Below are 13,996 nucleotides of genomic sequence, written 5' to 3'. Positions count from 1 at the left end.
AGCAGTCTCCTGAGAATATACATCCCGTGTTGTTGTACTTCTAGGACGCCTGTTACTTGGTTGCAGCCAATAAAATCGATCCTTGACTTCACCTAGAAGACTCTGAGTTTCTGTGGTCTAAATCAGGAAAGTACTCGAGGTCTTTGGGTGTGTACCATGACACCACTGGGTTACCGGTTCGGTACATGTTCTGAAAAACCAAGTACCTCAGTTGGCGCCCAATGTGGGGCAATACCAGCGGTACCGGTCCAGCCAGAGGTTCGTGAGGAGCTTCGTGTGAAAATTCTGGAGGAAGGCCAACCACTTCATCGACCCCTGCATGTCGACGTGGTCCGATAGTCTTTGCTGCGAGGTTCCCCGCTTCCCGACGGCTACAAAGGACTGCTGCCCTGGCTATCGCCCTGATTTGGACCCTTGAAGTTTAGTAGAGCGAAACGATAAGACGAGTCTTCTGGTGACGTCATTGATATCTCAGTTAAGTATAAGTGGAGCGTCTCCCAGTCTTTAGTTGGTTCTTAGTTTTGGGTATCCCCTTGGGATCACTTTGTTTGGAACTTGCAAGTGCCAAAGCCAAAGGACTCGTGTATTCACGAGAAATATCGTCATCGATAATCCTTTGAAGTTTGAAGCTAGACTAGAGAGCGAAGATGCCTGGTCTTAGCAGACTTGGAAATTTGTTTTGTTGTGGTAGTAATAGGGATTCCCGATTGGAGGACTCGTGTCCGGTTCCTCCGATTGGAACTCCAACTTATGAATTATATGTGAAACATGGAGTAGGCCCCATCACATACAATGAAGTGTGAATCAAATACACCAGAAAAGAGGATTTTTAAAATGGCCCCAATATGGTAGCTTTGACACGGAAATCTTAGATAACCTCGAAGTTAAACTTTTTAAGAAGAAAGCCCGGCCGGAGATGTTTGACTCTTTCCGCCTATGGCGTAAGGAAGCCAAACAGAAGGAAATTAAATTAGCGAAGAAAAATAAGAGAGAAAGGGGTATTTCGATAATGCAAGCTGCTATGCAGTTCAAAGACAATGAAGAAGAACAGATGAGTGAGCAGTTGCACAGGCAACGTAAAATGGTCATCGATATATGTTATCCAGTTTTGCCGCCTCTTCAGCAAGATGCAGCAAAAGAGCTTGAAAAAGATCCCTTAATGTCGCATTTGTTAAGTTCGCCACCCCCCTACGCGCAGAATGCTACGGCACCTCCGCAACCTTTAGTTGCGCAACCCGTGGTTGCATTGCCTCCACAGCAACCACCAGCTACTCTTCAGCTGGCTCCTGCTCCTCCGGTGCAGCCTCCTCAAGGGCCACCGACTTTGACATCTGCTCTGCCTTTACTTCCTACAACTTTAACTACTATAACAACCACCACTCCTGGTACTTCTCCTGACACTGCCTCTGCATCTGCCTCGTCTCACCCTGCTTTCCCGCTTGTCTTTTCATCGACTTCTCCTTCTGTTCGTCAGAGAGTGGCTAGTACTGTTACTAGTATTTTATATCCTTTCTTTGGAGCGGCAAGTCCGGCTCCTGTCTCTGAGCATAAACAGTTGCGTAGCCAACAGCCTGATTCTAGGGAGAAGGAAACGTTGAATCATTTGGCACATAGATGGGTGACTGACCCGACAATATATGATCTAAATTCTGTTATGGATGTCTTCCATCAGTGGGCAGCATCAAAGCAGAGATACGTTTTTGAGAAAATGTGTGTTTTTCTATGTGAAGATTTAGAGGAAAATGATTTGGACTCTAATCCGCCCGAGCTGAGCCATGTGCGGTTCGAATTCTCAAAAGGCGCAATTGTGGGGTCAGATGTTAGGAAAGCAGTTGCGACGTTGTTGTCGCTTAGAACTGAAGGTGTTTCTAAGTCGTTGTTTGAGTCTGATTCTTCTGTTAAAAAGAAGGGAAGACAATACCCCATGAGAGAAGTTCCCCCACAATGGAGAGAGGGTGACGCAAATGCTAATCCGGTTATTCTGCCACACTTTCAGCGTGTGTGGGTACATGTTCCTTGGAAGCGAGCTGAAGTTTTGGCCCTCAAACAGACCTTGCCTGATCCCCGTAAGAATCCTGCAGGGTATTACAAGGAATTGTCGAAGACTGCAGGTTCATTCATTATGAATTTAGCTGACATAGACATGTTGTTTGGGAATGTTGTTCCACAGCCTTTATGGGGAAAGATTCGTCATGCAGATCATGATCAGGAATTAGGTGACTCATGGGCTAATATTGCTGCTGCAGATGCCCGACAGGTTGGTGGTGCTAAGCCTGAGCCTTTAGTAGCAGAACTTCCTGGTAGGATCATTGATTATATGAAAACTATAATGCCTGCGATGCGTGTAAATTGGGATACGTTGTCTGCGTGTAAGCAGAAGAAAGATGAAACGGTGTCTGATTTCTTCACCAGGTTTGAAGAAACATTTGTCGACCACAGTGGTCAAGATATGAGCACAGAATGTGGTCAGCGATTGTTCGTCGATAAATTCGTGCACAATCTGCTTCCAGAGTTGTGAAAGAAATTGAAGGATTCAGAGAGTTCTTGGGCAGTTTCCTCTTCAGCACAAATATTGGCTACTGCACAATATTATGAAAATAGAGACAAAGATGAGAAAGATAGAGCAGAAAAGAAAACTAAAGAGTTGAAAACGAAGGTTTTGTTACAGCAAGCGTATCCGCCACGTGGTGGTGGCCAGAATAATGGTGGTCAGAGTAACTATCAGAATAATTATCAGCAGCCTCAACAGTATCAGAGGAACTCGCAAAGAATCGAGTATACTCAACCACGTGTCCCCGTAGGTCCCAATCAGTGTTCATATTGCAAGGAAGAGGGTCATTTCAAATATAGTTGCCCTGTCTTGTTACAACGCGCAAATGGTGTTTCTGGCTCCAGAGGTCGAGGTGTTCAACAAGCACCTAGAGGTAGAGGACGTGGAAATTTTCCCCAGAACACTCGTTCCCTTCCGCCTCAGAACTCAATGAATAGGTTCGATCAACAGAATAACGCATCTGGTAGGGCAGCTCAGTACTATGCTGATGATTACTATGCAGAAGATGAGAATATGGAAGGTAATGATTGCTAGGACAGCCATGGACAAAGAGAGGGAGTTGTTTCAGTTCCAGTAGATCAGAGTGGACCATACGTCGAGGTGATTACGTCAGGTGTGTCAGAGCCTTTTCTGTTGGATACTGGTGCTACAAAGAGTTCTATTATGCACTCCAAACTCCCTGGCGCACCTTTGTCTGGTGAAATGAATGTTTCTGTAGGTTTTTCTGGCACCCCGGTTAGGAACACGATTTCTAGTCCTATGTCCCTTTCTGTTGGTCCTTGTGAATTAGAAGCACCCCTTATTCTGACAACAGGTTGTGGTGAAAACTTGTTGGGATTGGATCTGTTAAAAAGATTGTATGCGACTTTGTACTGTTCTCCTTCGGGAGTACAACTTACTTTAGGTAAGAAAGTGGTTTCCTCAATGTATTTGTCAAGGGATAAACTTCCAACAGAATTGTCGTTTCTTCCTGATATTCTTTGGGCTACTGGTCCTAATGATGTGGGTCTTTTGGAAATAGCACCATATGTTGTAACATTGAAAGCCAATGTTAGAATGCCACGCATTCCCCAATACAAAATCTCTAGTGAAGGTGAAAAAGCGTTGTTAGCGATCGTTTACGATCTGATTGAAAAGGATGTGATTGAAGAGACAAGAGGCAACGTTTGCAATAGTCCTGTTCTGCCTGTTTTGAAACAAACTGATCCCTCTCAGCCACCTGTGTACAGATTTGTGATTGATCTTAGAGAGGTGAATGAAATAGTTGTGCCACAATTTCCAGTTGTTCCTGACATTACTGCCCTATTGACTATGATTCCAGCTTCTGCAACATGGTTTTCGGTGATTGACTTGAAGAATGCTTTCTTCAGCATCCCGATTGCTGAGGAGAGTAGGGATATTTTTGGCTTCAGTTTAAGAGGACGAAGCTTCCGCTTTAAACGCGCTCCCCAGGGCTACTGTGAAAGTCCATCAATATATAGTCAAGCTTTAAAGACACAGCTTGATGCGATTGTTTTACTTGAAGGTGCTACCCTTGTACAGTACGTCGATGATTTGCTTGTTGCTGCAGATACTGAAGAAATATGTAAGAAAGCCACGTTGTCATTGTTGCGTCATCTGTGTGATTTGCATCACAAGGTGTCATTTTCCAAATTGCAATATTGTCGACAAGAAGTGACCTACCTAGGTCATCTCTTGTCGAAGGAGGGAAGGAAACTGACCCCAGAAAGAATTCAGGCAATAGCAAAATTGAATGTGGCAAGAACACAGAGAGAAGTGCGTGCTTTCTGGGTATTACATCGTACTGTAGACAATGGATTCCACATTTTTCTTTACTGGCCAAACCTTTGGTGGCATTAACGTGTAAAGATACACCCAATCCCGTCCCTTGGTCTGAAGAGTGTCAGAAAAGTTTTTCTGAATTGCGCACAGCATTATGTTCGGCTCCTGTGTTGGGTACCCCCAACTACAGTAAGCCCTTTACATTATATGTCCATGAGAAAGAGGGTTGTGCATTGTCAGTGTTGACACAGTTGTTTGGAGACAAGCAGCGTCCATGTGCATATTTTTCGTCGACTTTGGATCCGGTAGCTAAAGTATTGCCGAGTTGTTTAAGAGCCACAGCGGCAGCAGCTGTTTCTATTCGACAGTCTGCTGGTCTAGTGATGAATAACACGCTAGTTGTGATGGTCCCACACGCAGTAGACACGTTGTTAAACAGAACCAAGACACAGCACTTAACTAGTGCTCGATTGTCAGGTTACGAGTTGACATTGTTAGGAGTCATGTGCACATAAAAAGATGCAACACACTCAACCCAGCTACGTTGTTGCCAATTGTAGAGGAATTAGATGCTTCAGAACAGCATGATTGTTTTCTTAGAACAGAAGAAGAAACGAAAGGGAGAATAGACCTCCAGGACACTCCTCTTGCTGAATGTGATGGTATCTTATGGGTGGATGGTTCATGCTTCAAGCTTCCGAATGGTGACACGACTGCAGCATATGCTGTCACGACTTTGCATACAATTGTTGAAGCTGCACCTATCCCACATAATTCAGCTCAAGCAGCAGAATTGATTGCACTTACAAGAGCATGTGTGTTGTCAAAAGGAATGAAAGTGCCCATCTACATCGACAGCCAGTATGCGTTTGGTGTGGCTCACAGTTTTGGACGATTGTGGAAAGAACGTGGGTTCCTGACTTCGCATGGAGCTAAGATTCAGCATGGTCAGTTGGTGAATGAGCTTCTTGAATCACTGACCTTGCCATTACAAGTTGCGATTGTGAAATGTAGCGCCCACAAGAAAGTGACTGATGATGTTGGTCGTGGTAATGCGTTTGCAGACGAAGTTGCGAAAGAAACGGCGAGAGATGTGATGATCAGAATGTATGTTGCGGGTTCAGCAAGATGGGTTCCGGATGGAGGAATGTATGAAGATACGATAGAAAGTGTGAAATCGATTCAAGCAGAAGCTACAGAGAAAGAGTTGAGTGTGTGGAGAGAGAACACGGGTAAACTGGATACAAATGGTTGTTGGGTTGAATTGTCAGAGCATCAGCGATGGTTGTTACCCGATGCGTACGTGCTTGCAGTGGTTACAATGGCACATGGAATGGCTCATATCAGCGTAAAAGGGATTTGCAAGTTGCTGGCTCCGGTATGGCAAAATGATGGAATTCCCAAGTGTGCGGAGAATGTGGTCAAGAATTGCATGGTGTGTCTGAAGTACAATCCTGGTAGGGGAACCCCAACTCCAGCTGGTCATTTTGCGCCTCCTACATATCCGTTTGAGGTTTTGCAGCTAGATTTCATCCACATGGAGAGGTGCAACAATTTAAAATACATACTCGTTGTTGTTTGTGCCTTCTCAAGATGGGTAGAAGCATATACCCTAAAGGACAATACTGCCTTGTCCACAGCGAAAGCCCTTGTGAAAGAATTCTTCCCCAGATTTGGAATGCCTAGAATGGTCTGGAGTGACAATTGGAGTGAATTTGTGGGTCGTGTGATGAAGAAAGTATGTGAAGGGCTAGGCATTCATCAGAAGTTTCAAGCTGCAAATTACCCCCAATCAGCTGGACTAGTAGAATGCTACAATGGCACGCTTAAGTTAAAATTGGCCAAAATTCAAGCGAGCACTGGTCTTAAATGGCCTGATGCTCTACCCTTAGCACTCCTATCAACCAGAATGACTGTGCATTCACGAGTGGGACTTAGTCCATATGAGATTGTTTTTGGCCGCCCGGCCAATATATGGGGAGTGCCAAGGCCCACAAAGTTCAGTGAAATCGAACACCCTGTTTTGCTTGATTATCTGTACGAATTGACGGCTAAATTGCATGTTTTACACCAACAGGTCCATGACACCCTGCCTCCGGTCTCTGAAACTCCAGGTCATCCCATCGACCCTGGATCCTGGGTTCTTGTGAAGAATTTCCAGCGAACATAGAACGATCAGCCAAGGTGGACCTTCTTTCCACAAGATCAGCTGTTCGAGTGGAAGGGAAGAAGCACTGGATCCACGGGGTCCATTGTAAAAGGGTACCTTTACCTCTGCCGACTGACCAGTGGGTCCAGAAGGGTGTCGCCGACTCAGAGACTGAAACTGTGCCACGTTTTCTGCCTTTCAGTGATGCACGTGTAAAAGGAACACTTACTGAACAAGAGAGTGATAATATTTTGCAACCAGCTGTATCACCATCAGTTCGATTGGACACTACAGAACCTGAACTCCTTTTCCAAGATAATACAATACCAGGAAAACAACGGTATAATCTGAGGCCGAGAAATACGAACTAATAAAAGTGTTTTTTTCCTCCAAGTACTATTTTTGAAAGTGCAGCTCTCCCATCTGAGAAACTTGCTTATTTTTGTTTTTCGAACCGCCATCCGGGTTCCGCTGCTAGGGCCGCGATTGCCCAAAGTCTTTGGGGTGCAGCTGATGACGTTAGGTCGACAGTTCTGGTTGATCCAAGGGAGTTGCCCTAGACTGACAGAAGCATTCCTTAGCAGAAACAACCTCCCATCGCGGGCAGCACTTCAGAGAGGATGGAGTTTTTCGAGATGGAGCGACCTGCCAAAACAATGAACTTTAAAGCCAGGATATGTAAAATGATGACAAAGAAAAGCTTTTTGATATTGTGCATTTTTATGTTATTCAGTGTGATGATATTTTTAATAGGATATTTTTATTCTCTTTTCAAGTGACATTTGCACCCACTACATCGCCCATACCTCCTCCTTCTACTGTTTCCCCGCACTCTTTTCAACCCCTTCCTGAACATGAATCCGCTAGGATATTAGAGTTTATTAATAATTCCTTTGTTCAGCTCTTGCACCAACACCAACTTGTAATGAACACGACTAACTGTTGGATGTGTGGTCTTATGCCTCACACAACGGATAAAGGTATCCCTTATCTGGTCCTACCTTTCAGCCATAATGGTTCTGTGTGGGCATACAGAATGATGTTCATCTATGCTCGTGAAGTCCACCCCCTACGTTCTGTAAAAGACAATCCTAAGAATAGTGCTCTGGTTAAGGTTATAGTCGACATGATTAAGGAAGAGATTTCTTATGAAACTACCCCCGAAGATGAGACACTTGCATATATAGGATGGAACGTAACCGGATATGGAGCTACTCTGAGTGAGAAACAGCAAGCTAAGAGATCTTCCCCGATTTGGATTGTACCCCATCAGGGTCCCCTGTGTCTGCAAGGTACTGGCAAAAATCCCAGAGCTCAGTTGGGGTAGAGTGACTGTACTGAAACATATGTTTTTGGGTCTCAGACTTCCCCTGCGTTTTTAGCAGCTAAGGGTACATATTTCATCTGCCATGATAGAGCCTATACATGGTTGCCCCCTGACTTTTCGGGCTCATGTTTTGTTTCGTTCCTGTTGCCTCCCACCTACACAGCAGCGGCAGACTACCACAAGACAAGGATAGTTAGAGGTGTCTTGAGTAAAGAAGACACTGCAGGACAAGAATTTGGGGACTTTGTAAAGGGTTTTCTGCCGTTCTGGCGACCCATGGTTAACAGCAGGAACATAAGGCAATTGACAAGGGTGGTTAAGTCCACCGTAATTGAAACTGCTGGTGCCCTTAGTAACTTGACTGCTGAGCTCCAGTCGGATCGTCTTATGACCCTTCAGAACAGGGTCGCATTAGATGTCATACTTGCAGACCGAGGTGGGGTATGTAAATTGATCCAATCAAGTTGCTGTGTTTTCATTCCAGATAACGCTCCAACAGTGTACCAGGCCATCTCCAAACTGCATAAGATTTCCGAATCTATTCATGTGGATAAAGGAGATTGGTCTTTGATGGGATGGTTCTGGGAACTGATATCCAGCTGGGGATGGAAAATAAAATTCTAATGGTCATTGGGATAGTCTTAGCTATTCTTTTCCTGTTCTGTCTGTGCGTGCAGTGTGCTCCTGCAATATGTGGCCTCTGTGCTACATCATGTGTAAGGAAACCTGCATCAAGAGACGAGCTAAGTACTAGGATGATGCTACAGCAGCATCTCAATGATTTTAGGAATATAGACCTGGACTCAGATTAGCATGAGATTAGGTTAAATTGCCTATGTAAGGGCAAAAGGAGGGTTTGTGGTTCTGAAAATTCTGGACTCATGAATAAAACTTTGTCGGAACATGACGAATTTGATATCAAAAGACCGAGAATGGCTAGTACACTATGTACAAGCATTTTCGTCATATTCGAGTGACGATTTCACCTCGAAATCGTCATTTGCGTCCTAACCCCTTGGCTGCCATTTTGTGTACGGCAGCCATTTTGTGAGTTGCCCTCACATAGGCTTATAACTACAGCCAAATTCGATATCAAAGGACACGTACACCTTAATTGATTTTTCTGTGACCTGGGCAAGTTGGAACCATTGCCCCAGGCCAAACCTGTTTGGTCAGTTCCTTTCCCAGTGGCCGAACGAGATAGCATCAAGGCACAACATGCCATAAACCCTTTTCATCGCACACACACCCTGCCTAATCTTGCTCACACCTGTCCCTGCTCTTTTCTCTCTCACTTGCTTTATGATGAGGAGGTGCCCGTTTTTATTGGGGGTCCACCGATATCTGATGGAAATGTTGGGCCTTGCCGGGTAATTTGTTGTGGGCTGGAGGAACTGAAATATGGGCTTGTCATCATGACTCTGCTTTTCCTTTGTAGTGGAAACATGTGAATGGTATACTAAAATTTGAAGAATGTTTGCCTAAAGCACAATATTTCGTATACAAAGAGAAGCCTGACTTTGTAAGATTGAGCAGTCTCCTGAGAATATACATCTCGTGTTGTTGTACTTCTAGGACGCCTGTTACTTGGTTGCAGCCAATAAAATCGATCCTTGACTTCACCTAGAAGACTCTGAGTTTCTGTGGTCTAAATCAGGAAAGTACTCGAGGTCTTTGGGTGTGTACCCTGACACCACTGGGTTACCGGTTTGGTACCGGTTCTGAAAAACCCAGTACCTCACATTGCCTTTGGACAATGGGTTCGGGAACCTGGCAGCGAAGGTGTGGCATTTTGCGTTTGAGTGTGTGGCGAACAGATCTATGTCTGGTTGACCCCACATTTGGAAGAAAGGTTGAAGGACTTGTGGATGAAGTTCCCATTCGTGTATTTGTTGAGTCTGACGACTTAACAGATCCGCTATATAATTGTTTACTCCGGGAAGATGTTCTGCCAGGAGATATATGTTTTGTGTAATGGCCCACCTCCATATACTTTGCGCTAGGTGAGGCAGCTGCAAAGAATGTGTTCCTCCTTGCTTTTGTATGTAGTACATTGCTGTCATATTGTCCATCCGGACTAAGACAGCCTTGTTGAGAAGATGTACTTGGAACTAGAAATATTGCCAGTGGTTCTAGGTGATTGATGTGGAGTGCTTTTTGTTGAGTGGTCCACTTGCCGTGAATTGTATGATTTAGGAGATGGGCTCCCCAGCCGGTGAGTGATGCGTCTGTTGTTAGCACTATTTGTGAAACTGGCTCTAGGAACGGCCGTCCTTTGGAAAGGTTTACTGTGTTCCACCACTGCAGAGAGCGATGTGTTTGGCTGTCTACCAACATCAGATCTGTAAGTTGTCCCTGAGCCTGATTCCACTGACATGCCAAACATTCTTGTAAAGGGTACATCTGAAGTATTGCGTCAGTGACGTACGATGAAAATGTAAGAGGCCATCACGCCTATTAGCTGCAAAACACTTGTGCTGGGAGAGAGTGTTGAGACTGAAACTGGGTGATGAGGGTTTGCATGCTGGCTATCCTGGCTGGATTGGGGTATGCTAGAGCTTTGCAAGTGTATATTGTAGCTCCTAGATACTGATGTATGTAGGAGGGTTGAAAGTGTGACTTGCTGTAGTTTAGTGTGATCCCTAAGTAGTGTGATCCCCAAGGCTGTATGACTTGGCTTTTATGAGCCAGTTGTCCAGGTATGGAAATACGTGGATTTGCTGCCTTCTTAAGTGCGCTGCTACTACTGCAAGGCACTTTGTGAACACCCTGGGTGCTGTAGTCACCCCAAATGGAAGGACCTTGAACTGATAATGCTGGCCGTCCACTGTGAATCTTAGGTATTTCCTGTGAGCAGGGTGTATGGGAATATAGAAGTAGGAGTCCTTGAGATCAAGGGTGGCAAGGAAGTCGCCTCTTTGAAGTAGTGGAAGGACCTTGTGATCATGTGAAAATGATCTGATTGAACGTAGAAATTGAGAGGTCTGAGGTCCAGTATTGGTCTTAGAGTCCCGTCTTTTTTGGGGATTAGGAAATACAGGGAGTAAACCCCTGTTCCTTGATGCTGTATGGGAATTGGTTCTATTGCGTGCTTTTGAAGCAGTGAAAGAACTTCTTGTTTGAGGAGTGTTAGATGTTCCCCGGACATTGGAGGCTGTTTGGGTGGTAAGTTGAGGGGAGTAGCAGAAAGTTCCAGGCAGTAACCATACTGGATAATATGTCTTACCCACTTGTCCATAGTGATGGAATTCCAGACAGGTAGGAACTGTGATAGTCTCCCTCCAACCGGAGTGGAATGGGCTGGAGGAAAGTCACTGCTTACTAGCCGGGGAGGTGCGAGTGTTGTTGTTACCTCAACCTCTCCCTTTGTTGTTACTTTCCCTGTATCCACCTCTAAAATATCCCCTACTGGAAGATGTTTGTGTGGTGTTTTTGTATGAAGAGGAAGTAGTGTCTGTACCAATGCTCTTGGATTATCCTCTGTAGAAGGAGCGGCGAAAGGAACCACGTATGGATGGAGAGACTGTAATGCTCCCATGGATTTAGCAGTCTCCGTGTCCTTTTTCAATTTTTTGGTGTCTACAGCCGGTCCAAAAAGTTGTTGCTGATTGAACAGCTGGTTGAGGATAGTTGTTTTTACCTCCAGTTTGAAGCCAGAAATGTGCAACCAAACATGTTGTCTGAGTAACATGCTAGTGTTAAAGGCCCTTGTAGTGTAGCTCCTATTTTCCCAATAGGCTCTGCGCATTGGAATAATACCTACAGCAGTAAAGGCCAAGGCCAGACGTTAACTAGGTCTACTACTGTCGATACTAGACTTAAGTTTTGGGTTTGCCAGCGTAGCTCAGAGTTCGCTAGAAACTTTCTCGAATGTTCAAGGAGGAATTAACTTCCCTGATTAGACAAGAAGGGATTTAGTTTCTGACAACCATAGAACATGACAACTTTGCTCTCCCCTAATCAAGAGTCAATCTCGAGAGTCGTGTGAGCACAAGGCAATTATTTTACTCAGTCAGTACGTGCATTCTTAGTCTCATCAGATTGTAGAGAAAAGGAGGAGACGGGCGTGTTCAATAAAAAGGTGTTATTTATTGATCAGTCTCTTTTCTCGTACAAGAGAAATGGATCGATATTATTGCAATACTTATAGTTAAGTAAAGTGCATACATTAAAAGCAATAGTATAAAATAATACTGTAAAAACATTGATATGGTTTCTGAGCCATATGATGTTTAAAATGATTAAAATATATTTACATACACATATACATTTGACTAAACATACTCAACTGGTGTTTCTAAATACGCCTACCCCGTGTACCTGACCTAAGTCTAATGCGTGGGCGGGAATAGAAAGTTACAGTTTAAGTTAAGTTTGTTTTTGCCAAGTGAATAACTAAAGAATTCTCTGTGAGGGGTTATTCAGTTCTGTACCTGGAATTTAGGATGAATGAGGAATGGTATCTCTTTCTCTGCTCTCGATATTCCAGGCTGCCTGCGAGGGCTGCCCAGAAGCGCCGGTGCTGGGTCTCTCGGCTTGAGATAGTGTAACGTCCTGAACGTCTCAGGATCGGTAAACAACACGTTAATGAGGACGCAACCACTTGTGTATGCTTAGATACTTTAATAAAGGCTTCAAAAGAATACAAAGAGTAACCAAAAGATATAGTCACTGGAGGTCTCCAGTCCATCTACGTTACCAGCCCACAGCACGGATGATGGTCTTCACCGTCCTCTGCAAATACACCGATCCCGGCGTATGCCAACAGAGGACAGGAAACGAAATGGCCGGCAATGCCACTCGGTATGCTGTGCGAGGCTTGAAGAGTAATGGGGGGGAAACGAGGAGACAGGGAAACACCGAGCCGGGGTCTCTACCTGAAGGGAGCAGCCGCTCAACCTCTTCCTCGGACTGCACCGGGACGCGGAGTCACCTCCGGGTGATGCGTCACCGATACCCAAATCACAACAAGGGGACAGAACCGAGAGCAGCAGCTCGATCGATCCTATGGACGCCCAAGCCTGTAACGCGGCAAACACCTCCTGGTGTGCGTTACAGCTGGTAGTCCTTGTATCTCGTGTCTGGCTGGGAGCTACGACTCCTACCAGCTCAAACACCCAAGCGCCTTGACTCAGCCGAGTCAGAGCGGAGCTCAATGGTTGTCCGGTAGAGCTTCCGGGTCAGTAACAGGTTGCAGTTGGACAAGACACGGCCCAGGGAGTAACGACTCAACCTACCTCCGTTCTTGTCTGTCTGGAGCACCTCTCCGGAACGCTGCCCTTCACGAAGCAGGTACGTCGGTGAAAACACAATATCCGACAGCGTTGTACCTCCAGGTTCCTCCCTTTATAGGGCGTGTCTTCCTTGAGTTTATGTAACGTTTCTCCCGATTACATAAGGGCGTGGTTTCCTTGAGTTATGTAACGGCTCTCCCGATTACATAAGGGCGTGGTTTCTTTGAGTTATGTAACGGCTCTCCGATTTACATAACCTCTCAACCGCTAAGCATCCTGGGAGATGTAGTCCGTTTCCGCTGGTTACCGTTTCCTCCTCTCGCATGTCAGGAATCCTTGACAGTACATCCTCCCTCTCAGCGGCTCCCCACGGGGCCAGCACTGGCAGGAAAACGTCGATGGAACAAGGAAACCAAGCGCGGAGCATGAACCCCTTCAGCCGGTTCCCATGATTGCTCCTCCGGGCCATAGCCTTTCCACGCAACCAGGTACCACAGCTTCCCCTTGCGCCATTTGGACGCCAGTATGCCCGACACCTCATACTCCACCTCCGACTCCACGCATACCGGCCTAGGTGTCCCAGACGGCTTGGAGGGTGCTGGTTTGAGCAGTGATATATGAAAGACAGGGTGTATCCGCAACGACTGGGGCAAACACACCTTTACGTTCACTGGACCCACACACTTGGTAATTCGATAGGGGCCCATGTACTTGGGATGGAACACACTGTTCTTTCGAAACCTCATGTTCCTTGTGGATATCCAGACGTAGTCTCCAGTGCGGTACAGCGGCCCGGGCCTTCTCTTCCTGTCTGCCGCAGCCTTGTATCTTCTCTTGGCCTCGATCAGGACAGCCCTTGAGCGCATCAACGTGTCTTTAATGTGTGCCACCCTGTCCGCTGTGGCGGGAATCCTGTCCTCTCTGAACGGATGTAGAAACGGCAAGAACCTGGG

This window comes from Lissotriton helveticus, assembly GCF_964261635.1.
Source record: "Lissotriton helveticus chromosome 1_1 unlocalized genomic scaffold, aLisHel1.1 SUPER_1_unloc_57, whole genome shotgun sequence".
NCBI lineage: Eukaryota > Metazoa > Chordata > Amphibia > Caudata > Salamandridae > Lissotriton > Lissotriton helveticus.
The sequence above is the reverse complement of the archived record's forward strand: the minus strand, read 5'-3'. Positions refer to the sequence as shown.